The sequence below is a fragment of the Pristiophorus japonicus genome, unplaced genomic scaffold, assembly GCF_044704955.1.
Source record: "Pristiophorus japonicus isolate sPriJap1 unplaced genomic scaffold, sPriJap1.hap1 HAP1_SCAFFOLD_226, whole genome shotgun sequence".
Classification (NCBI taxonomy): Eukaryota; Metazoa; Chordata; class Chondrichthyes; family Pristiophoridae; genus Pristiophorus; species Pristiophorus japonicus.
The window spans coordinates 539959-563942 of NW_027251973.1; the positions used below are offsets into that span (position 1 = coordinate 539959).

At 46.7% G+C, this 23984-nt stretch overlaps 1 protein-coding gene across 6 annotated transcripts in view; it reads right to left on the reverse strand.

Moving 5' to 3' along the window:
- LOC139245640 (zinc finger protein 462-like) overlaps positions 1 to 23984 on the reverse strand; it is a 238632-nt gene that overhangs the window by 182326 nt on the left and 32322 nt on the right. For all 6 annotated transcript variants that reach the window (XM_070871221.1, XM_070871222.1, XM_070871223.1 and 3 more), the window contains exon 5: positions 21647 to 21698. The gene's annotated coding sequence lies outside the window, so the exon portion shown is untranslated. The remainder of the gene's footprint in view (positions 1 to 21646; positions 21699 to 23984) is intronic.

Genomic DNA, 23984 nt, shown 5'->3' on the forward strand with positions numbered 1-23984 from the left:
TATTAATTGTCAGACATGGTGCGCTTCTGATGGGTGGGACACATACAGATGCTCACATTTTCCACTGCAATTCAATTTAAAGAAGATAATATTTACACTCACTACTTGACCAACGTCCTGCCATTTCTTGCACTGGCTTCCAGATCGTGTGGTATTGACCCCAGCAGAGAATTCTTCTGCAATGAGGTTCCATCCTTTTCTCATTTCCTTGGGCGAGACCTTTGACAGACCACTCTTGCTGATATCTTGCTCCAGCCATTTCTCCTCAATTACAGTCACTATTTTCTCCAATTCCTCATGGAGAAAATTCTTGGTTCGTCTTGCACGTTCTTGCACCATTCGTCTATTGGACTCAAACGCAGGTAATGTTCAAAGATCACACTTACACCTCTCCAGCACTCTTTTCCACTCCCTCAGCCACACAAAATTCAATATTCAGACCACACCTTCATATATGCTCTATAACCAATTATTCTGAGGGCGCTCGCCCTTTAATTGGCCAATTGTCAAGCTTCCTGTTACACTGCGCATTCACGCAAACTTAACCGCCCATTGCGCATGCGTACACGCTCAGTCATGCGTGCCCTTGCCGGCACTACACAACACACTGGGCTCAAGCCTTGCCCACCTGCCAGCTGCGAAGTTCCGCCCCCCCCCCCCCAACCCCAGATTTTGCTGCGCGACGCCAATGGATCCAGACGATGAGGGAGTGGCCAAATTCACAGGTAGATTTTTGCCGCTTTCCCCCCCCCCTCCCTCCCCCCTCCCCCCTCCCAGGAAGTCGGCTGCTCTAAGCATCTGGGGAAATTTGGGGCCATAAAAAGGAAGGGAGTAGCTAAAGTAAACATTGGCCCCTTAGAGGATGAGACTGGGTAATAAATAATGGGTTACATGGAAATGGTAGAGACTTGGAACAAATATTTTATATCGGTCTTTACGGTAGAAGACAAAAACATCCCAATAATAGATAATCAAGGGGCTCTAGGAAGGGGGAAACTTAAAACAATCACTACCACTAAAAAAAAAGTACTCGGTAAAATAATGGTCCTCTGGACCAGATGGCCTGCATCCTAGGGTTTTAAAAGAAGTGGCTAAAGAGACAGCGATGCATTGGTTGCAATCTACCAAAATTCCCTGGATTCTGAAGATGTCCCAGCAGATTGGAAAAACCGCAAATGTAATACCCCTATTTTAAAAAAGGAGGGACAAAGAAAGCAGGAAACTATAGACCAGCTAGCCTAACATCTGTTGTTGGGAAAATGCTGGAGTTCATCATTAAGGAAGTAGTAGCAGGACATTTGGAAACGCATAATTCAGTCAAGCAGAGTCAGCATGGTTTCATGAAAGGGAAATCATGTTTGACAAATTTGCTGACGTTCTTTGAGGATGTAACGAGTAGGGTGGATAAGGGGGAAATCAGTGGATGTGGTGTATTTGGATTTCCAGAAGGTATTTGATAAGGTGCCACACAAGATAAGAGCTCACGGGGTTGGGGGTAATATATTAGCATGGCTAGAGGATTGGCTAACTAACAGAAAAGAGAGTCGGGATAAATGGGACATTTTCTGGTTGGCAAACGGTAACTAGTAGGGTGCCACAGGGATTGGTGTTGGGGCCTCGACAATTTCCAATCTATATTAATGATTTGGATGAAAGGACAGAGTGTAATATAGCCAAGTTTGCCGATGATACTATTGTGTTCCCAACACAGATGAGACTGCACACAGGGAGGTTAAGGTAACAGTGACATCAGTCTTTATTAAAACACTCCAGAGTGAGGAACAGACTTATATACAGTGTTCCCAAGGGATGCTGGGATCCCTTGGGACTTCAGGGAATGCACTCCCTGGTGGCGGAACATGGGACTGCATGCTTTACAGATACACAACACCACTCCCCACCCCCCCCCCCAAAGTCAAAGTGAAAACTATTTACAAGGTGAGGCGGTCGGGAGTCTTTCTTTCCCTCGTGGACCGCCTAGGTACAAATATCTGTTCTGGTGTGTTGGCTGTGCCCTCGCTGGGCTGGCGTGTTGTTGACCCTGCAGGGCTGCTGGGTGAGCCTGGCCTTGCTGGGCTGTTGGGCGTGATGGGTTCAATTTCCTGGTGCGGGGTGGTGTCGTTGATCCTTTGGGGGTGTGTGTTGTGGGCTCGAAAAAGGTGGTGTCTGCTGTGGGTCATTCAGGGCAGTCTGTGAACCGCAGCCACGTTTGGTCCAGGTGCTTTCTGCAAATTTGTCCATTGTCTAGTTTGACTACAAACACGCTACTCCCTTCTTTAGCAATCACCTTGCCCGCGATCCACTTGGGACCATGTCCATAGTTTATCACATACGCAGGGTTATTCAGATCAATTTCCCGTGACACACTGGCGCGACCATTGTTTACATTTTGTTGCTGCCGCTTGCCCTCTACCTGATCATGCAGGTTGGGGTGAACCAGCGAGAGTCTGGTTTTAAGTGTCCTTTTCACGAGTAGCTCAGCAGGGGGCACCCCTATGAGCGAGTAGGGTCTCGTGCGGTAGCTGAGCAGTACTCGGGACAGGCGGGTTTGGAGTGAGCCTTCTGTGACTCGTTTAAGGCTCGGTTTGATGGGTTGTACTGCCCGCTCTGCTTGCCCATTGGAGGCTGGTTTAAACGGGGCCGAGGTGACATGTTTGATCCCATTGCGGGTCATGAATTCTTTAAATTCGGCACTGGTGAAACATGGCCCGTTGTCACTGACCAATATGTCAGGAAGGCCGTGGGTGGCAAACATGGCCCTCAGGCTTTCAATGGTGGCGGTGGCAGTGCTTCCCAACATTATTTCACATTCAATCCATTTTGAAAAAGCATCCACCACCACCAAGAACATTTTACCGAGAAACGAGCCCGCATAGTCGACATGGAGCCTCGAGCATGGTCTGGAGGGCCAGGACCACAAACTTAGTGGTGCCTCTCTGGGCGCATTGCTCAACTGAGCACACACGCTGCATTGCCATACACAGGACTCTAAATCAGAGTCGATACCGGGCCACCACACGTGGGATCTGGCTATCGCTTTCATCATTACTATATCTGGGTGTGTGCTGTGGAAATCCGAGATGAACGTCTCCCTGCCCTTTTTGGGTAGGGCTACGCGGTTACCCCACAACAAGCAGTCTGCCTGAATGGACAGCTCGTCCTTTTGCCGCTGGAACGGCTTGATTAGCTCTTGCATTTCAATGGGGATGCTGGCCCAGCTCTCATGCAGTACACAGTTTTTTTTACTAGGGACAGCAGAGGATCTTGGCTGGTCCAAGTCCTAATCTGGCTGGCCGTGACAGGTGATTTATAATTTTCAAACGCTTCCATGACCATCAACAAGTTTGCAGGCTGCGCCATTTCCACCCCATGGTGGGCAATGGTAGCCAACAGAGCATTCACACAGTTCTCGGTGCTTGGCCTGTGGCGGATGGTATAGTTATATGTCGATAGCGCGAGTGCCCACCTTTGTATGCGAGGTGAGGCATTAATATTTATCCCCTTGTTTTCAGCGAACAGGGATATGAGGGGCTTGTGATTGGTTTCCAGCTCAAATTTGAGGCCAAACAGGTACTGATGCATTTTCTTTACTCCGAACACACATGCTAATGCCTCTTTCTCAATCATGCTGTAGGCCACCTCAGCCTTAGACAAGCTCCTGGCGGCACAGGCGACAGGTTGCAACTTCCCCGCAACGTTAGCTTGTTGTAATACATGCCCGATTCAGTACAACGACGCATCATATGCTAGCACAAGTCTTTTACATGGGTTATACAATACAAGCAGCTTGTTGGAGCATAAAATGTTTCTGGATTTCTCAAAAGCAATTACTTGTTTTTTTCCCCATACCCAGTTCTCACCTTTATGCAATAACACATGTATGGGCTCTAAGAGGGTGCTTAACCCCGGTAGGAAGTTACCAAAATAGCTGAGGAGTCCCAGGAACGACTGCAGCTCTGTGACGTTGTATGGCCTGGGCGCATTCCTGATAGCCTTTGTCTTGGCGTCCGTCACGATCTTTCTCCCCGAAAACTCCACTTCTGTTGCCATGAAGACACATTTCGACCTCTTCAGCCACAGCCCTACGCAATCCAGTCGCTGGAGGACCTCCTCCAGGTTTTGTAGGTGTTCGACGGTGTCCTGACCCGTGACCAATATGTCGTCCTGAAAAACCACCGTGCGTGGTACCCACTTGAGTAGACTCTCCATGTTTCTCTGGCAGATCGCTGCAGCCGACCGAATTCCAAACGGGCATCTGTTGTAGATGAACAGTCCTTTGTGCGTGTTGATGCAGGTGAGGACCTTCGAAGACTCCTCCAGCTCCTGCGTCATGTAGGCCGAAGTCAGGTCGAGCTTGGTGAACGTCTTGCCTCCTGCCAGCGTCACAAATAGGTCGTCTGCCTTAGATAGCAGGTATTGGTCCTGTAGTGAGAAATGATTAATAGTTACTTTATAAATCGCCGTAAATCCTGACCATGCCATCACTTTTGAGTACTGGAACAATCGGGCTGGCCCACTCGCTGAATTACACTGGGGAGATGATGCCCTCGCGTTGCAGCCTGTCCAGCTCGATTTCCACTCTCTCCCTCATCATGTCCGGTACCGCTCGCGCCTTCTGGTGAATGGGTCGTGCCTCTGGGACCAAGTGGATCCGCACCTTCGTCCCGGAAAAGTTTCCAATGCCTGGCTCAAAAAGGGAAGTAAATTTGTTAAGAACCTGGGTACATGAGGTCTCATCGACATGTGATAGTGCTCGGATGTCATCCCAGTTCCAGCGGATTTTGTCCAGCCAGCTCCTTCTAAGCAGTGAGGCCATCGCCCGGGACAATCCAGAGTGGCAGTTCGTGCACCGTGACCTCGTAGGTGACCTTGACCATGATGCTGCCCAGGACAGTGATGCGCTCTTTGGTGTACGTTCTCAGTTTCGTGTGGATGGGGCTCAGGGCTCGTCCGAGTGCCTTGTTGCACCGCAGTCTCTCAAACATCTTTTTAATCATGATGGATTGGCTAGCGCCAGTGTCCAGTCCCATGGCTACGGGTAAGCCATTCAATTTTACATTTAGCATTATAGGTGGACATTTTGTTGAAAATGTATGCACCCGGTGTACTTCAGTATCTGCCTCCTCTGAGGCTCGAAATTGCTTTGATCCACCATGGACCGATCTTCCTCTGCCACGTGGTGGTTAGCAGATTTTGCAGAGCTTGCAGCTCATCTGCAAGCTCGGTGGAAGTGCCCCATTGTTCCACAGCTCTTGCAAACATACCCTTTGAAGTGGCATGAATAGAAGCCTCCACAACGGCAACAAGGTGTGAATTGCCTTGCATTCATCCTTTGTTGCGGACCTTGAGTCATCTGGGTCACCTGAGGCCTGCTGGCAGTTGCAGACTCGTGGTTTCTGCCCTGTACATTTCTGCTCGCAAACAGTTCCAGTTAATTTATGCACAATGCTAGCGCTGAGAGATGTGTTTGATGTTATCACTGGTGGACATAAACGCCTGTGCTATCGCAATGGCCACTGAGGGTCGGTGTCTCTACAGTCAAAAGTTTTCAATAGGATGGTCTCGTGGCCAATGCCCAGTACAAAAAAGTCTCTGAACATCTGCTCCAGGTAACCATCAAATTCACATTGTCCTGCAAGTCACCTTAGCTTGGCGACGTAGCTCGCCACTTCCTGACCTTCAGATCGCTGGCACTTGTAGAACCGATACCTCGCCATCAGCACGCTCTCCATCGGGTTAAGATGCTCCCGAACCAGTGTACACAACTCCTCATACGACTTATCTGTGGGTCTCACCGGAGCCAGAAGATTCTTCATGAGGCTGTAGGTCGGTGCCCCGCAGACCGTGAGGAGGACCGCTCTCCTTTTTGCAGTGCTTCCTTCTCCGTCCAGCTCGTTAGTTACAAAGTACTGGTCTAGCCATAGGCTTCCCAGTCCTCACCCTCTGAGAACTTCTCCAGGATGCCCACAGTTTGCTGCATCTTTGCGTTGGATTCATATACTCGTCGCCAGTTATTGTGTTCCTAACACAGATGAGACTGCACACAGGGAGGTTAAAGTAACAATGACCTCAGTCTTTATTAAGACACTCCAGAGTGAGGAACAGGCCTTAGGGGCCGGCTTATATACAGTGCTCCGAAGGGATGCTGGGATACCTTCGGACTTCAGGGGATGCGCTCCCTGGTGGCAGAACATGGGAGTGCATGCTTTACAGATACATAATAGATACAAAAATTAGTAGGAAAGCAAGTTGTGAGGAGGGCAGAAAGAATCTGCAAAGGGATACAAACCGGCTAAGTGAGTTGTTTTCTTTGGAACAGAGGAGGCTGAGGGGAGACCTAATTGAGGTGTATAAAATTATGAGGGGCCAAGATAGAGTGGATAGGAAGGACTTATTCCCCTTAGCAGAGGGGTCAATCACCAGAGGGCATAGATTTAAAGTAACTGGTAGGAGGTTTAGAGGGAATTTGAGGAGACTTTATTTCCACTCAGAGGGGGTCTGAAACTCACTGTCTGAAAGGGTGGTAGAGGCAGAAACCCTCATAGCATTTTTTTTTAAGTACTTGGACATGCATTTGAAGTGCAGTAACCTACAAGGCTACGGACTAAAAGCTGGAAAGTGGGATTAACCTGGATAGCTTGTTGTCACCCAGCATGGACACGATGAGCCGAATCGCCTCCTTCTGTGCTGTAGATTTCCACGATTTTATGGACCATGAAAGGATAGAGCAGGGTACTTTCTAACAAGGGGTATTTGGGTACATTACAACTTTGACTACACTTCAAAAGTACTTCACTGAAGCATTTTGGATGGACGGAGGACATGAAAGGCGCTATATGTCCTTTCCTGTGTAGTGCATTGCTCATTCCAGACAACATTTTATGCTTCTATTTTTCATCAACAGCCATTCAGCATAAAATATATTATATAACTATGATAAGTCTAGATAGCTCCATTATATATTCACTTCAGTCATCTTGTGCTGCTTGCCCCATTATTAGTTGAATTTCTTGGCTAGGTATTTGTATTTCATTGCTCACAGAAGAGATTTGGGGCTAGACTTTCCATCGGGATCTATATCACCTAAAAATGGTGATATTTCAGGTGTTAGTGATATTTTTTGGGATCGCCAGAATATCACCCATTTTAAAAACCACTAGTTTCGATTTTTTAATTTGGGCGTTAGCCATAACAATGTGAAATGGGCGTTAGCGATTTATTCCATCGTGCAAGGCCGGCATCCATAGCAACGGCCGTACTGCGCATGCGTGTTTTTTCTTTTAGGTGATTAACTTTTCCTGCGACAATTCGGGAGGTCAGGGGTCTTCTGCACGAGAGAGAGAGAGAGAGAGAGAGAGAGAGAGAGAGAGAGCTGGTTTTGTGGATTGGATATTGAATTGATTTTTGCCGGAAAATAATTATAAATAAATAAGAGAGCACGTAGAGGTGGCGTTGAGTGATGTCGTACGGGTGGAGAAGATGGATGAAGGGAGTGATCTGGGTGAGATGGGAAAGGAGATGGGTGGCAGAAGGCATGCCAAGCGTTTTTCCGAGGAGGCCAATGCTGCCCTCATCCACGAAGTAGAAACTCATTAGGCCCAATTGACCCGGGGTGGTCGTGGGAAACCACCCCCAGGGTTTATAAGCGAATATGGGCGGAGATCGCAGAGGTGGTATCGTTGGCGGCACATGACGTCCGTGAGCCGAATCAATGCCCCAAGCGCTGAAACAACCTTGTTGGTTCCAGAAGAGTAAGTATTAAATTTATTATAATGATGCAATGACTCATTAAGTTAAATGTAGATCTGCTGGATTGTAATTAAGCTGGTAATCTTGATGTCATGCGTTAGTTCCTAACCTCAATCTTATTAAATTTATTCTCAGACCGTAGATAACCATGCATTCAATTGCATACTAAGCTTATTAGCATATAACGTTAATGATGAATATCATAATAATCATCATCATAGGCAGTCCCGAGTCGAGGATAACTTGCTTCCACGCCAAACAGTTCACAGGTGTTTCAATGAAGGACGGAATATTCCAGGTCCCGAACTAAATCTTGGAGGGTGGAAGATGCCTGTGCGTGGATTTTAACGTGTGGTGGCCATTGCACACCAGCCACCATAGGGGCTTGACAGAGTTAGGTCTTAGTCCAGTGGCAAGGATTAATCAAGACAACTGGAGACCAGCTCTGCTGCTCGGACCTAATGTGCACACATATCGCAGTGTGGGCTGACCAGTGCTGCCCCGGGCCCTTGCCTCTATAAGCCCCGAATTCACCCCTCTCCTTGGCCCCGATCACGTCCCTCTGCAATCTATCGCCGCTCCTTCGCCCCGACCTCGCCGCTACTGTAGTACCTGCCCATGCTCCAATCACCGACTTGGAGCTTGGTGGCATCAAATCCAGTAGGTCTCTTTGCTGCTGTTGCTCTCCTGCTCCAGCACGTGCTGCTCCCTGGAGTGGTATGGCGCCATGCTGCTCCTTCCGCTCCCTGGCCTGTTCTGATGGTGCTCGCAGGCCGGGGGTCACGCAGACTGCTGAGCCAGGCTGCCATGCTGCTCCTTCATGGAGCGGAAGGAGCAGCGTGGCGGCCCCCGGCCTGCAAGCACCATCAGAGCAGATGATGAATAGCAAGGGTGATGACTAATTGTGGATTGTCTGTGTTGTGTATTAATAGTACAGGTATCTATTAATATCTGTAATAGTACCTAGGCAAGAGCTTATGCCATGCTCTTGTCACCCTAGCAGAAGCAACTCAAAAAACCGGGCCGAGCAAAAGCAGACTGGAGGGAGGACCGGCAGACCTGTGCCAACTCACCGACTGAGGAACAGGCATTAGCGTTAGTGGGGGTCCACAATTGTTCGGCCACCCATGATGGTGCTGAACCTGTTTTGTGCCACGTGAGTAATATATAAACCATTGGAGATTTAAACTAATTTAATGCCATTTCAGTTCAATATATGATTGATGTAATGTTATACAATGTTATGTAATTAATGATGGGATCGTGAAATATCATTGTAATGCAATACAGATTCTGTACTATCATGATGTTAATTATGTGACGTCTGTCGGTGATATTTATAGCAGTAGTGTTGCACTTCATATATATGCCTACGTAGTGTAAGCATTCTCATGTCACTCTGGCATCACCTTCTCTTCTACTAACCTCATTTATGTTTTCTAGGTCCCCAGGCTTCACAGGCTGTATCTGGAGGCAAGGAGGCAAGCGCCTCTCCTCTGCTCGTATAAGTCCTCTTGTCCACCGAGGACAATGAGGAAGTGGAAGAAGAGCCTGCAGCAGGTTGTTCAAATGTTCCTGCGGCCACGTCCTCGTCCACCGAGGAAGCAGTGGGGCCAAGCTCCTTGCAGCAGGGCACCCGGAGTGGTTCAATGCCTGCGCCGACCCTGCGGATGTTGGTTCAGTGAGGTCGGATTGCTCCCAGACCAGCAGAAGTCAACCTGGACATTGGTCGAGAGATCCTCCAGGCAATGGGCGGGTTAACTGGGCACGTTGCCGCTCTGATCGCGATAGTTTTGGAGGAGATGCCGCGGATGGTTGCGGCAATGCAGAGAATAGCCGATTCCATGGATGCCAGGCTGTGGTCTCGGAATACAGCACTGCACCGCAAGGTGCCGTACCGCCATTGCCAATGGATGCGAGTCAGGACGAAGCAGTTGCTTCTGACTTGGAGGACGTTTCTTTGCAAATGTCCTCTCCAGCCTCAGCTTTGACTGCCACCGTCAGACCCCACACAGCAGCAGCGCTCGAGATGCCCTGCTACAAGGCGGCTTGGTGTGGGTAGAAGGGCGGGTGTAAGTGGGAGGGGTTTCTGACTGGGGTGGAGGGTAAAGGCAAGGCAAGGTTGCAAGTAGGGGAGGGGGGGGTGAAACTGTATTTTTTGTATTATTAATAAATTTGTTGATTGTTGGGTGGGTGTTATATTTAGAATTGTTTTTGAAAGTTTGTTGGTTTTATACTGTTATATATTATGCTGTTGCGAATGTTGTTACTGTTATTTAAAACATTTCCACTGTTGGTGGGGGGGGTTGACTATATATTTGTTTAAAAAATGTCTTAAAAAATGTTGTAATCATTAAATATTTTTTATTTAACTGAACATTGTTGTGCAGTTTCTTCCAACAACAGAAAAGTTAAACATTAATACAAAGTTTGCAAACAATGGCGAGGCCAGGCAAGGATGACATGTAATGTAACACAACTGTAACTGTCACCAATGTAACTTCACGCAAAGCGTTCATTTATGAGCTGCTGACCCAACAGTCTTGTAACTGCGTAACTACCACAGGGCTTTTTCTGCGGTCTAAGGTGAGGTGGGGGCATGGTTTCAACACCAGCCAGGTTGTCCTCTCAGAGGTCCTTGTCCCATCTCCTCGTCCTCCTCCCCTCTCTCCGGAGGTGGACCGGCAGTCCCATCTGGCAATTCTTGTCCCCTCCAGATAGCTAATTTATACAACATGCAGCACACCACAATGAACTTAGTGACCTGCTCAGGGTGGTATTGTAAGTTGCCTCCAGAGTGGTCCAGGCATTTGAAGCGTTGTTTAAGCACTCCAATTGTCTGACGATATTGCGTGTGGCTGTATGGCTTTCGTTGTAGTGCTTCTCGGCTTCCGTCTGGGGCTTTCGCCGGAGGAGGTGGGGGGGGTGGGGGTGGGGGCGGGGGGTGTCATGGGCCAGCTGGTAAGGCCATATCCTTTATCCATCCAACTGTGACCTTATGGCTGACTCTTAAACATGTTAGAGACAGTGCTCTCACGCAAGATGTGCACATCATGGATGCTCCCTGGAAATTTTGCATTAATTGCCATTATAATTTGCTTGTGGTCAACAACTAGTTGCACATTCAGGGAGTGGAATCCCTTTCGGTTCCGAAACACCTCTGCATCCTGAAAAGATGCTCGCAGGCCAATGTGCGTACAGTCTATTGCTCCCTGCACCCCACTAGTTACCGCTACCAACCTGAAAATGACCCATTTATCCCGACTCTGTTTTCTAGTAGCTAGCCAATCCTCTATCCATTCGAATATATTACTTCCAACCCAGTGAACGTTTATCTTGTGCAGTAACCTTTTATGCAGTATCTTATTGAATGCCTTCTGGAAATCCAAATACACCACATCCGCTGGTTCTCCTTCATCGACCCTGCTCGTTACATCCTCAAAGAATTCCAGCAATTTTGTCAAACATGATTTCCCTTGCATAAAACCATGCTGACTGCTTGACTATTAGGACATTTATAAATGTCCTGCTACTGCGTCCTTAATAATTCACTCCAGCATTTTCCCAACGACAGATGTTAGGCTAACTGGTCTATAGTTTCCTGCATTCTGTCTCCCTCCTTTTTGTTAACTAGGGGCATTACATTTGCAGTTTTCCAATGTGCTAGGACCTCTCAGCAGCAAGCAGATAGCAGCTAGCTATCTCATGATTCCCTTGACAATGTAGTTAATAGTTACAGACAATTAATCATTTTACAACCCTTTACTATACGCTTTCACTATTACTTTAATTTGGAACAATTGAGTTTCTCTCAATGTTGCCCAATTTTGGTGATTTTATTTAATAGAAACATAGAAAATAGGTGCAGGAGTAGGCCATTTGGCCCTTCGAGCCTGCACCACCATTCAATAAGATCATGGCTGATCATTCACCTCAGTATCCCCATCCTGCTTTCTCTCCATACCCCTTGATCCGTTTAGCCGCAAGGGCCATATCTAACTCCCTCTTGAATACATCCAATGAACTGGCATCAACAACTCTCTGCGGCAGGGAATTCCACAGGTTAACAACTCTCTGAGTGAAGAAGTTTCTCCTCATCTCAGTCCTAATTGGCCTACCCCTTATCCTTAGACTGTGTCCCCTGGTTCTGGACTTCCCAAACATTGGGAACATTCTTCCTGCATCTAACCTGTCCAGTCCCGTCAGAATTTTATATGTTTCGATGAGATTCCCCTCTCATCCTTCTAAACTCTAGTGAATAAAGGCCCAGTCGATCCAGTCTCTCCTCATATGTCAGTCCAGCCATCCCGGGAATCAGTCTGGTGAACCTTCGCCGCACTCCCTTAATAGCAAGAATGTCCTTCCTCAGATTAGGAGACCAAAACTGAACACAATATTCCAGGTGAGGCCTCACCAAGGCCCTATACAACTGCAGTAAGACCTCCCTTCTCCTATACTCAAAATCGCTAGCTATGAAGGGCAAAATACCATTTGCCTTCCTCACCGCCTGATGGACCTGCATGCCAACTTTCAATGACTGATGTACCATGACACCCAGGTCTCGTTGCAGCTCCCCTTTTCCTAATCTGCCACCATTCAGATAATATTCTGCTTTCGTGTTTTTGCCCCCAAAGTCGATAACCTCACATTTATCCACATTATACTGCATCTGCCATGCATTTGCCCACTCACCTAACCTGTCCAAGTCACCCTGCAGCTGCTTAGCGTCCTCCTCACAGCTCACACCACCACCCAGTTTAGTGTCATCAGCAAACTTGGAGATATTACACTCAATTTCTTCATCCAAATCATTAATGTATATTGTAAATAGCTGGGGTCCCAGGACCGAGCCCTGCGGTACCCCATTAGTCACTGCCTGCCATTCTGAAAAGGACTCATTTATCACGACTCTTTGCTGCCTGTCTGCCAATCAGTTCTCTATCCACGTCAATACATTACCCCCAATAGCACGTGCTTTAGTTTTGCACACTAATCTTTTGTGTGGGATCTTGTCAAAAGCCTTTTGAAAGTCCAAATACACCACATCCACTGGTTCTCCCTTGTTTCACTGTTATTTCATCTTTAATAATTGATTCCAACATTTTCCCCACTACTAATGTCATCCTAACCGGTCTATAATTACCCGTTTTCTCTCTCCCTCCTTTTTTTAAAAACAGTGATGTTACATTAGCTACACTCCAGTCCATAGGAACTGATCCAGAGTCGATAAGACTGTTGGAAAATGAGTACCAATGCATCCATTATTTCTCGAACCACTTCCTTAAGTACCCTGGGGATTTATCGGCCTTCAATCCCATCAATTTCCCGAACACAATTTCCTGCCCAATAAGGATATCCTTCAGCTCCTCCTTCTCACTAGACCTTTGGTCCCCTAGTACTTCCGGACGGTTATTTGTGTCTTCCTTCGTGAAGACAGAACTAAAGTATTTGTTCAACTCGTCTGCCATTTCTTTGTTCCCCATTATAAATTCACTTGAATCTGACTGCAAGGGACCTACGTTTGTCTTCACTAATCTTTTTCTCTTCACATATCTATAGAAGCTTTTGCAGTCAGTTTTTATGTTCCCGGCAAGCTTCCTCTCATACTTTATTTTTCCCCTCCTAATCAACCCCTTTGTCCTCCTCTGCTGAATTCTAAATTTCTCCCAGTCCTCCAGTTTGCTGCTTTTTCTGGCCAATTTATATGCCTCTTCCTTGGATTTAACACTATTCTTAATTTTCCTTGTTAGCCACGGTTGATCCACCTTCCCCATTTTATTTTTACTCCAGACAGGGAGGTACAATTGTTGAAGTTCAACCATGTGATCTTTAAATGTTTGCCATTGCCTATCCACCGTCAACCCTTTAAGTATCATTTGCTAGTCTATTTTAGCCAATTCACGTCTCATACCATCGCAGTTATCTTTCAGGGACTGGGCTCCTGAACTTAAGGAATTAACTGTGTCACTCTCCACCTTAATAAAGAATTCTACCATATTATGGTCACTCTCCCCCAAGGGGCCTCGCACAACAAGATTGCTAATTGGTCCTTTCTCATTACACATCACCCAGTCTAGGATGGCCAGCCCTCTCGTTGGTTACTTGACATATTGGTCTCGAAAACCATTCCTAATACACTCCACGAAATCCTCCTCCACCGTATTGCTACCAGTTTGGTTGCCCAATCTATATGTAGATTAAAGTCGCCCATGATAACTGCTGTACCTTTATTGCACGCATCCCTAATTTCTTGTTTGATGCTGTCCTCAACCTCATTACTACTGTTTGGTGGTCTGTACATAACTCCCACTAGCGTTTTCTGCCCTTTGGTATTCCGCAGCTCCACCCATACAGATTCCACATCATCCAAGCTAATGTCCTTCCTTACTATTGCGTTAATTTCCTCTTTAACCAGCAACGCTACCCCACCTCCTTTTCCTTTGTCTATCCTTCCCGAATGTTGAATAGCCCTGGATGTTGAGTTCCCAGCCTTGGTCACCCTGGAGCCATGTCTCTGTGATGCCAATTATATCATTTTCATTCATTAAAGCCTGTGCAGTTCATTTGTCCACCTTATTATGAATACTCCTCGCATTGAGGCACAGAGCCTTCAGGCTCGTCTTTTTAAACACACTTTGCCCTTTGAAAATTTTGCTGCAATGTGGCCCTTTTTGCTTTGGGTTTCTCTGCCCTCCACTTTTACTTTTCTTCTATCTTTTGCTTCTGCCCCCATTCTACTTCCCTCTGTCTCCCTGCATAGGTTCCCATCCCCCTGCCATATTAGTTTAACCCCTCCCCAACAGCACTAGCAAACACTCCCCCTAGGACATTGGTTCCGGTCCTGCCCAGGTGCAGACCGTCCGATTTGTACTGGTCCCACCTCCCCCAGAACCAGTTCCAATGTCCCAGGAATTTGAATCCCTCCCTTCTGCACCACTGCTCAAGCCACATATTCATCTGAGCTATCCTGCGATTCCTACTCTGACAAGCACGTGGCACTGGTAGCAATCATGTGATTACTACCTTTGAGGTCCTACTTTTTAATTTAACTACTAACTCCCTAAATTCAGCTTGTAGGACCTCATCCGTTTTTTTTTTAACCTATATCGTTGGTACCGATATGCACCACGATAACTGGCTGTTCACCCTCCCCCTTCAAAATGTCCTGCAACCGCTCCAAGGCATCCTTGACCCTTGCACCAGGGAAGCAACATACCATCCTGGAGTCTCAATTGCAGCCGCAGAAACATTTATCTATTCCCCTTACAATAGAATCCCCTACCACTATAGCTCTCCCACTCTTTTTCCTGCCCTCCTGTGCCATAGAGCCACCCACGGTGTCATGGACTTGGCTGCTACTGGCCTGCCCTGATGAGTCATATCATTCCATCCCCACCCCCCAAACAGTACCCAAAAAGTGGTGTATCTGTTTTGAAGGGGGATGATTGCAGGAGACCTCTGCACTACCTTCCTTCCACTGCTCTTCCTGTTGGTCATCCATTCCCTATCTGTCTGTGTAACCTTTACCTGCGGTAATAAGCAAATCATACAACTGAATAGAAAGGTCATGATAGTGCACTGGGAAAAGAGCAAGTTGTTTCACTGAAACAAAATTACAAGAATAATTTAGTGCTATTGAAACAGAAAAATCAAAATATAATCTGCTATTCTTGTACAAAGAACTGCTGCTGCATTTAGTGCTGAAATTTACATACAAATCCAAGTCCCTTTTTCGACTGACTCGGTAAGCACTTCATTTATGGCCAATTTCACAAGTCAGCAGATAGGAAGTGTAAAGTCCTTACACAATACCACAAATCCACATGAGGCATTCTATGGACAAGGTCACTCTGTGACCTACACCTTTATTCACAGGACCAAGAAGTGATGACCCTGCGTGGGACCTCCCTTTATATACCTGGATGACCAGGTGAGGAGTCCCACAAGTTCACCCCTTGTGGTCAAGGTGTACATTTCTCAGGTGTACACAGTATTGCAGTGTTGTTACATGAAGGTTACATACATGACATCACCCCCGCCACCACCCCAACATCTTATTGGGATACAGGTTAAGTCTTTTGGGTGGTCTGCGCTCCCTCTTGGAGCACTGCAGTTGGGGCTCTGGCTGTTGAGCCTTGGCCTGCATGTCTGTCCCCTGTGGTGATTCCGGGCTGACCGCAGGGACTGTGCATGCTGCTGATTGTTCTTGTTGCTCGTTCACCGGCGGTGGTGTGAATACCATCTCATGATCTTCCTCAGGTTCCTCAGAGTCCATGCTGAACCTTTTTTTTTAAAAACTTGGTCGAGATGCTTGCGGCATATCTGCCCATTGTTAAGTTTAACCATGATGACCCTATTCTCCTCTTTGTCTATTACAGTACCTTCAAGCCATTTGGTCACGCATTCACGTAGACTACGCGGGCCCGTTCATGGGGAAAATGTTTCTCATTGTGGTTGATGCGTACTCGAAATGGATCGAGTGCATCATTGTGAATTCGTGCACGACATCCACCACTGTGGAGAGTCTACGTGCGGTCTTTGTAACCCGCGGTTTGCCGGACATCCTGGTTAGTGACAATGGCCCATGTTTCACTAGCTACGACTTCCGGGAGTTCATGTCTGGTAATGGCATCAACGATGTCAGGACAGCACCGTTCAAGCCGGCCCCCAGTGGCCAGGCAGAACATGCGGACCAAATCATAAAACAAGGCATGCTCAGGATTCAAGGTCCCTCCCTTCAATGCCGCCTATCGCGCCTCCTGCTGGCCTATAGGTCCCGGCCGCACTCGTTCACGGGGATCCCGCCCGCGAAGCTCCTTATGAAACGTACACTCAACTTGGCTGTCACTCATTTATCCTGCCTTGGCCGACATTGTTGAAGGCAAGCGCCAGTCCCAAAATGAGTGCCATGACCATAATTCAAGGGGGAGATGTACAGAAATTGGTGACCCCGTATTTGTTCTCAACTCTGGTGGGCCAGGGCCACGGCTGAGCGGGGCCTCACTGGGGGCATTACCCAGCTGGGCACACGTCGTGCACCTGCGAACAGTGTTCCAGGTCTGAATCAATTCCCGGCCACCAAACGTGTGACCGGGCAATGGCCTTCATCAGCACAATGCCTGGGTGCTCGCTGTGGAGTTCCCTGATGAAAGCTTCCCTGCCCCTCTGGGGCATGACTGCCCATCTGCCCCATAGTAGGCAATTGGCTTGCATGGAGAGCTCATCCATCCACCTGTGAAATGGTCTTACCTCCTCAGGGCATGCTTCGTGCGCGAGCGCCCAATCCCCAGTCAGGACACATTTCTTAATCAAAGATAGGAGGGGATCTCTGTTGGTCCAGATTTTGATCTGGCGGGCTGTGATAGGGGAGCCTGCGCTGTCAAAGGCATCAACAGCCATGACCATCTCAGCGCTTTGCTCCGCTGCCCCCTCAGTGGTGGCCAGTGGAAGCCTGCTGAGCGCGTCAGCGCAATTTTCAGTGCCAGGCCGGTGTAGTCATACGCAGCCAGCGTGAGAGCCCATCGCTGTATGCGAGCTGACGCATTGGCATTGACAGCCTTGCTGTCTGACAACAGGGATGTTAACGGCTTGTGGTACATTTCTAATTCGAACCTCCTGCCAAAAAGGTACTGGTGCATCTTTTTCACCCCATAGACACATGCAAGTGCTTCCTTCTCAACCATCCCATATCTACGTTCTGCTTGAGCGCGCGACCTGGAGGCATAAGCCACAGGTTGGATTTGCACTGCTCAGCATTGCACTGCTGCAACACGCACCCAATCCCATAGGACGATGAATCACATGTCAGAACCAATTTCTTACAGGGGTCGTACAGGTTCAACAACTTATTTGAATAGAGTAAGTTACGCTTGAAAGCCCGTTCTTGACAGTCCCCCCAAAACCAATCGCAACCCTTACGCAGGAGCAGGGTAGCGGCTCCAACAATGTGCTTAAGTTCGGCAGAAAGTTCCCAAAATAGTTCGAGTCCCAGAAATGAACGCAACTCCGATATGTTGCCGGGCCTGGGCGCTCGTCGAATCACCTCTGTTTTGGATTCGGTAGGCCGAATCCCGTCTGCAGCAACCCTTCTGCCCAGAAACTCGACTTCGGGAGCCAAAAACACACACTTAGGCTTCTTGAGTCGCAGGCCTACCCAATCCAGTCGGCGTAGCACCTCTTCCAAATTGTGGAGGTGTTTCTCGGTGTTCTGACCAGTGATGAGGATATCGTCCTGGAATACAATTGTTCCAGGAATGGATTTGAGCAGGCTTTCCATGTTTCTTTGAAAGATCGCGGCCGCTGATCAAATGCCAAACGGGCACCTGTTGTAAACAAACAGTCCCTTGTACGTGGTGATTGTGGTCAGTAGTTTGGATTCGGCCAGTTCTTGGGTCATGTAGGCTGAAGTGAGGTCCAACTTGGTGAACAGCTTGCTGCCTGCCGGCGTGGCAAAAAGATCCTCAGTTCTCTGAAGCAGGTATTGGTCTTGTAGTGACACCCGGTTGATAGTGGCCTTGTAGTTGCCACAGATCCTGACCGAGCCATCCACTTTTAGGACGGGAACAATGGGGCTCGCCCAGTCGTTGAATTCAACGGGCGAGATGATGCCCTCTCTCAGCAAACGGTCCAATTTGCTTTCAATTTTCTCCCGCATCACATACGGCATAGCTCTGGCTTTGTGGTGCACTGGTCTGGCATCCGGGCTGATGCGAATCACTACTTTGGTACCTTTGAACGTCCCAACGCCAGGTTGGAATAGCGACTCAAATTGCTGTAGGACCTGCGAGCATGAACTTCGCTCCACAGATGACACTGCGTGCACATCCCCCCCATTTCCAGTTCATCTCAGTTAGCCAGCTCCTCCCCAACAGTGCGAGACCATTGCCCGGGACAATCCAGAGCAGCAGCTAGTTCACTGATCCATTGTGTGTGACAGCCAACATTGCACTGCCTAGCACTGGAATGATTTCTTTGGTGTACGTCCATAATTGAGTCTCAATGCGTTCTAGTTTGGGTCTGCTGGCTTTGAGTGGCCATAGCTTTTCGAATTATTGTCCGCTCATGAGTGACTGGCTAGCCCCCATGTCCAGCTCCATGCGTACCGGGATGCCATTTAATAGGACCTTCATCATCATAGGTGGCGTTTTGATATACGAGCTGTGAATGTTTACCACATGAACCCGCTGAACTTCAGCGTCCATTGATTTGCCCCACGCGTCATCCTGCCTCGCAGACCCCTCTTCTGGTCCATCTGCCTCGTAAATTAGCCTGGTCGCAGGCTTCCTGCACATTCTGGCTAAATGGCCAGTGAGGTTACAATTTCTGCAGGCGAATTGTTGAAACGTGCAAGTCCGAGCAGCTTGTCTGCCCCCACACCTCCAGCATAAACTGAGATTCCCATTGTTGTGAACAAAAGAGCTGTTACCAGGCATTCCTCGCTGATTGTCCCTTTGACTGCTCGAGCACCCCGTTAGTGGGTGTCAATGGCCCCATCCAAGCACGCATTGTCCATTGGGATGGCGTAACTGTCCGTTCAGCCTGCCACTGTCCGTGTTGAAAACCTGTTCTGGTGTCTATTGAACTGCCCTTGCCTGCCTGCTGGGCTCTGAGTCGCGATTATGATATTGCCCCCCCCGATCCATCTCTGTAATCTCTGAATTGACTCAAGCCAGTCTCAATCCCTGTGAGTACCAGCAGAAAAATTTTCAGTAACATTTTTGTTCAAGCACAATGTATGGAATACGAAAATAGTGAATAAGGTAGACGAAGAAATAACTGTTGGGAAAGTGAGAGGAGCTTTCATTTTCTTCCTGTCATGTATGTAACCTTCATGTAACAACACTGCAATACGGTATATACTTGAGAAATGCACACCTTGACCACAGGGGTGAACTTGTGGGAGACATTGGAGTCAGAGTTACGCGCATATATTATCTTGGTTTCCTCCTCCCCCGCCATAAAAGTCTGAGCCGGCAACGCCGCCGCTTCCAAGGTCAAGTCCTTGGTCTCGATTAACTTTCTGAAAATCCCGGCATGACCGATGCCCTCAATAAAGAAATTCCTTAGCATCTTTCCCCTGTAGGCATCTGTGAACTTAGAGGCTAGCCAAGCGCCGGAGGTCCGCAACGCAGTCCGGTTTGCTCTGTCCTTCCCGACGTCGATGGGTATAAAATCTGTGTCGGGCCATGTGTATGCTGCTCGCCGGTTTGAGGTGCTCACTGATTAGCTTGCTGAGCTCTTCAAAAGGTTTTGTCCGCCAGCTTCTCGGGTGCTAGCAGGTCTTTCATGAGCGCATAAGTCTTAGATCCACAGCTGGTCAGTAGATGAGCCCTTCGCTTGTCGGCCATTGCATCTCCCAGCCAGTCCTCTGCTGAAACCTCTCAATGAAATCGTCCCAGTCCTCACCAACACAGTACCGTTCCTGTACTTCCGGTGGCCACTCTCGTGGGTCGTTGATTCCCGTTTCTCGTCGCCACTGTAAAGTCCTTACACAATACTACAAATCCACACGAGGCACATTCTATGGACAAGGTCACTCTGTGACCTGCACCTTTATTCACAGGACCAAGGAGTGATGAACCTGGGTGGGACCTCCCTTTATATACCTGGATGATCAGGTGAGGAGTGTCTCCCACAAGTTCACCCCTGTGGTCAAGGTGTGCATTTCTCAAGTATATACCGTTTTGCAGTGTTGTTACATGAAGGTTACATACATGACAGGAAGAAAATGAAAGCTCCTCTCACTTTCCCAACAGTTATTTCTTCATCTACCTTATTCACTATTTTCGTATTCCATACATTGTGCTTGAACAAAAATGTTACTGAAAATTTTTCTGCTGGTACTCACAAGGATTGAGACTGGCTTGAGTCAATTCAGAGATTACAGAGTTGGTATGGGTATTAACCTGAACCAAATTTATACATGTATTAATTTTCCTTTTTGCAGATTGGACATGCTACAAGAATGACCCACAAGCACAAATAAATTAAACTATTCACCCAGGAGTGACAACATAAAACAGGAAATTATTAAATGGTTGGCCGAGTCCAACAGATCCACTGACACCAGCTGCATGCTAACTGAAACACTGAGGACAATAAGGCAGACATGTGTAACCTTCAGTAAATATAGAAGTTAATATTTATATAGAATAAGAATTATAATTGTATAGAGCAACATCACTAAATACATCAGACAGGTATTCCATCTCCCTATATTTACTGATTAGTTATTCATCAACCTTTACAATAGTTAGCTAAAACACAAGCATGACTTGACCTCAGATGACCTCTCTTACACAGTACAACCACCACCCTGAAAAACAGCCTGATTGGTCCCACCATTTAATGCTTGGTACACATATCCTTCAGTCTTTGGAGCATCTGAAACTGCAGCACGCAGTTTTGGCATAAGAAATCTTCCGTGCAATTTGAGTGAATGAGACCTTAGCTGTCCAATCAATGGGGTAGAGTAAGAACATCTGGGGCATCTATAGCTTTTGCCTTCTGTAACATTTTTATAGAAGAAATGCATTTAGGTATTTAAAAAATTGTACATCAGCTTATACATAATTCTACTTTCTAGTACAACTAATCTGGTAAAAATCATGCTAATTTCTTGACCTCCAACCCCAATAAAACTGAACTTTGCAAGTATTTATGTAGCATATAACTTCACTGTGGCTTTACCCACGAGAAAATAAACTTATCTATTGCCCATCTATAATGTAATTCTTGCAGGTAATTCTGCATAATAATATTCTAGTATTGCAAACAATGTACTTTAGTAACTTTCATCTCCTGAGTAGGAGCAGCTCGGATTGTGTGGCCTTTAAAATAAGCCAAATGTAATGACGGCCAACATTTGCTAACAATCCAAAGCAAGATATCACAATACCTGAGCTAGCAGTCTGGATGCCATTTTTCAAGCTGCGCTTGTTTTTTTTAAACTGAGGTAAAAAGAAAAAGAAAATTAGCTTTTCCAACCACAATTCAAGGTCCTCTTAATTACCATACTTCATTCTCTACTTAAAGTTAACAAGAAATTTCAATCTGAACACTTCAGCTGTTTTCAAGCTGCAAGATTAGCGAATGGACTCAGATGAAGCACAAAACATCCCCCATGTGCAGGAATTGTTTGTAGGCCTTGCATCTATCCTCCGTTTGAACCAGTGTACTTGTGATAAAGGTTTAATTGACTGAAGATATGCATTGAACTGTGTATTATCAGAAAGAGGTATTTAAGATGTAATTTGAAGAGGTTTTAAACATCAATGTGGAAAATATTATAAACAAAACATATTAAAACATTAGCTTCAGCAGGGTAGGATCAGTTTTGACCCTCTCAAATTCTCCGCCCCTAGCATTTCCAATCAGGCATATGGTCAAGTGAGCACATTGGATTTCAGAGCATAAGAAAGCATGCATGATCATAACTTTGGGCCTAACCCTTAAAGTACCATTACAAAGACCTGACAAGCAGATGATGCTGCCGGCCACAGTTTACAAAAGTAGGCGTAAAGAAGCTTTGTAATTTTATTTAATCCTCTGCGTCTCCACAGCACCCTCCCTCCACCCAAAAGAAGACAAGTTTTCAAGGAAATAAAGTAACACTTTGATGAAATCTCTGAGATAAGAGTCCAAAGCATGCAATTTAGTCAAAACACTAAAATGTAGGATGAGGACAAGGAGGAGGAGGAGGAGGAAGTAGCGAAAAGCTAGTGGACATGTACAAAACACATCTAAAGTGCTAATGGAATGTTGGCCTTTATCTCAAGAGGGCAGGAACACAAAGGGGTGGAAGTTATGATACAGCTGTACAGATCTCTAGTGAGACTCCATCTGGAGCACTGCATTCAGTCTGAACACCAAACCTCCAGAAGGATATATTGGTCTTGGAAGGGGGGAGGGAAAGATGGGATGGCTGCCCACCCCCCTGTTCTGCCGCTATAAAACCCCAGCCAGTTAGGTTCAGGGGATCCATTATAAGGCAGGTGGTTATGAGCCTGGTGGATGAACTGGTAATATCTAGTGTGATTGTTAAACCCTTTGCTAATAAACCAACTAGCTATGAACTCTTAAGCAAAGAACCCATGAAGCAAATACATTACAGGGTTGGGATTCAATTATTTTTTAAACTTTAACCTCCCACCCGACCGCAACCCACCCATTTTTTGGTGTTAAAATCCGCCCTCCCCCCCATGATCCCATGAATCAGGTGAAGGGTATGAAAACAGCTCCCTGCCCGTCCAGATTATGCCAGTTTACTAGCTAACAAATATGTGGAAATTCAGGCCAGTGGAAAGTCTCAGTGGGTAAAAACTCAGTATGACAATCTTTGGCCTGGGTTGAATTTGCTGATCTTGACCAGGATTGAAGCAGGGGCAAGCACTATAACTAGTCCCAGTGTCCCGGGTTAGGAAAGGGAGAAAATTAGTGAACCAGGGTTCTCAGTTTTGGCCAATATCCAGTAACTCCTGCTGGTAAGCTTGCATGTGTGGAGATTTCAGTTGAATACAAGAGAAAACTTCAATACAATTCCTCCCTATCCGATCCAAATAGCTTGCCAACACTTATGGTCTTGGCTACCATGTGAATAACCCTGTGGCTGCCATCAACAGTGGAACCAGCTGGAGCCTTCAAAACAGAGGTATGGAGTGGAGAAAATGGAGGGGGAAAACAAAACTTTAAAAAATCATTAGTGCACAAGATAAACTTTTAGGTTGAGCACACTAACCACCCACCATACCCTAGCCAAAGTCACATACTTTCCTCTAGTTGAAAAGGTTAGACTGCTGACTAGTCAATCTCTGCCAAGAACACTCAGTAACCAGCCATTTAAATGTGAGAATATCCTCTTATTTTACATCACTTGAACTTTCTCCAATGATAGCACAGCAGTACAGACACTCTTGGTTTGCATGGAAAACATAGGCTCTAATTGATAGTATGAAACAAGAAGTTAGAATGAGATTAAAAATACATAAGCTAGATCTGCCCTTTTTGTAGAATCTTCACCATAGCTTTATCAATAAAGAGCAAGCTTCCAATTAGTTATCCTTAATATTCCACACAAATAAACCAAACTAAACCACTGCAAACTCAGTTTGATGCCTCAGTTTTTTTGGAAGTGGGTGGGGAACAAGAGGAATAAGAAAAAAAGATTTTCTTCATTTTTCATATAATGTTCCTTCCCCACACATCAGAGGAGTATAGTCTAGTTTGATAGGCACGAG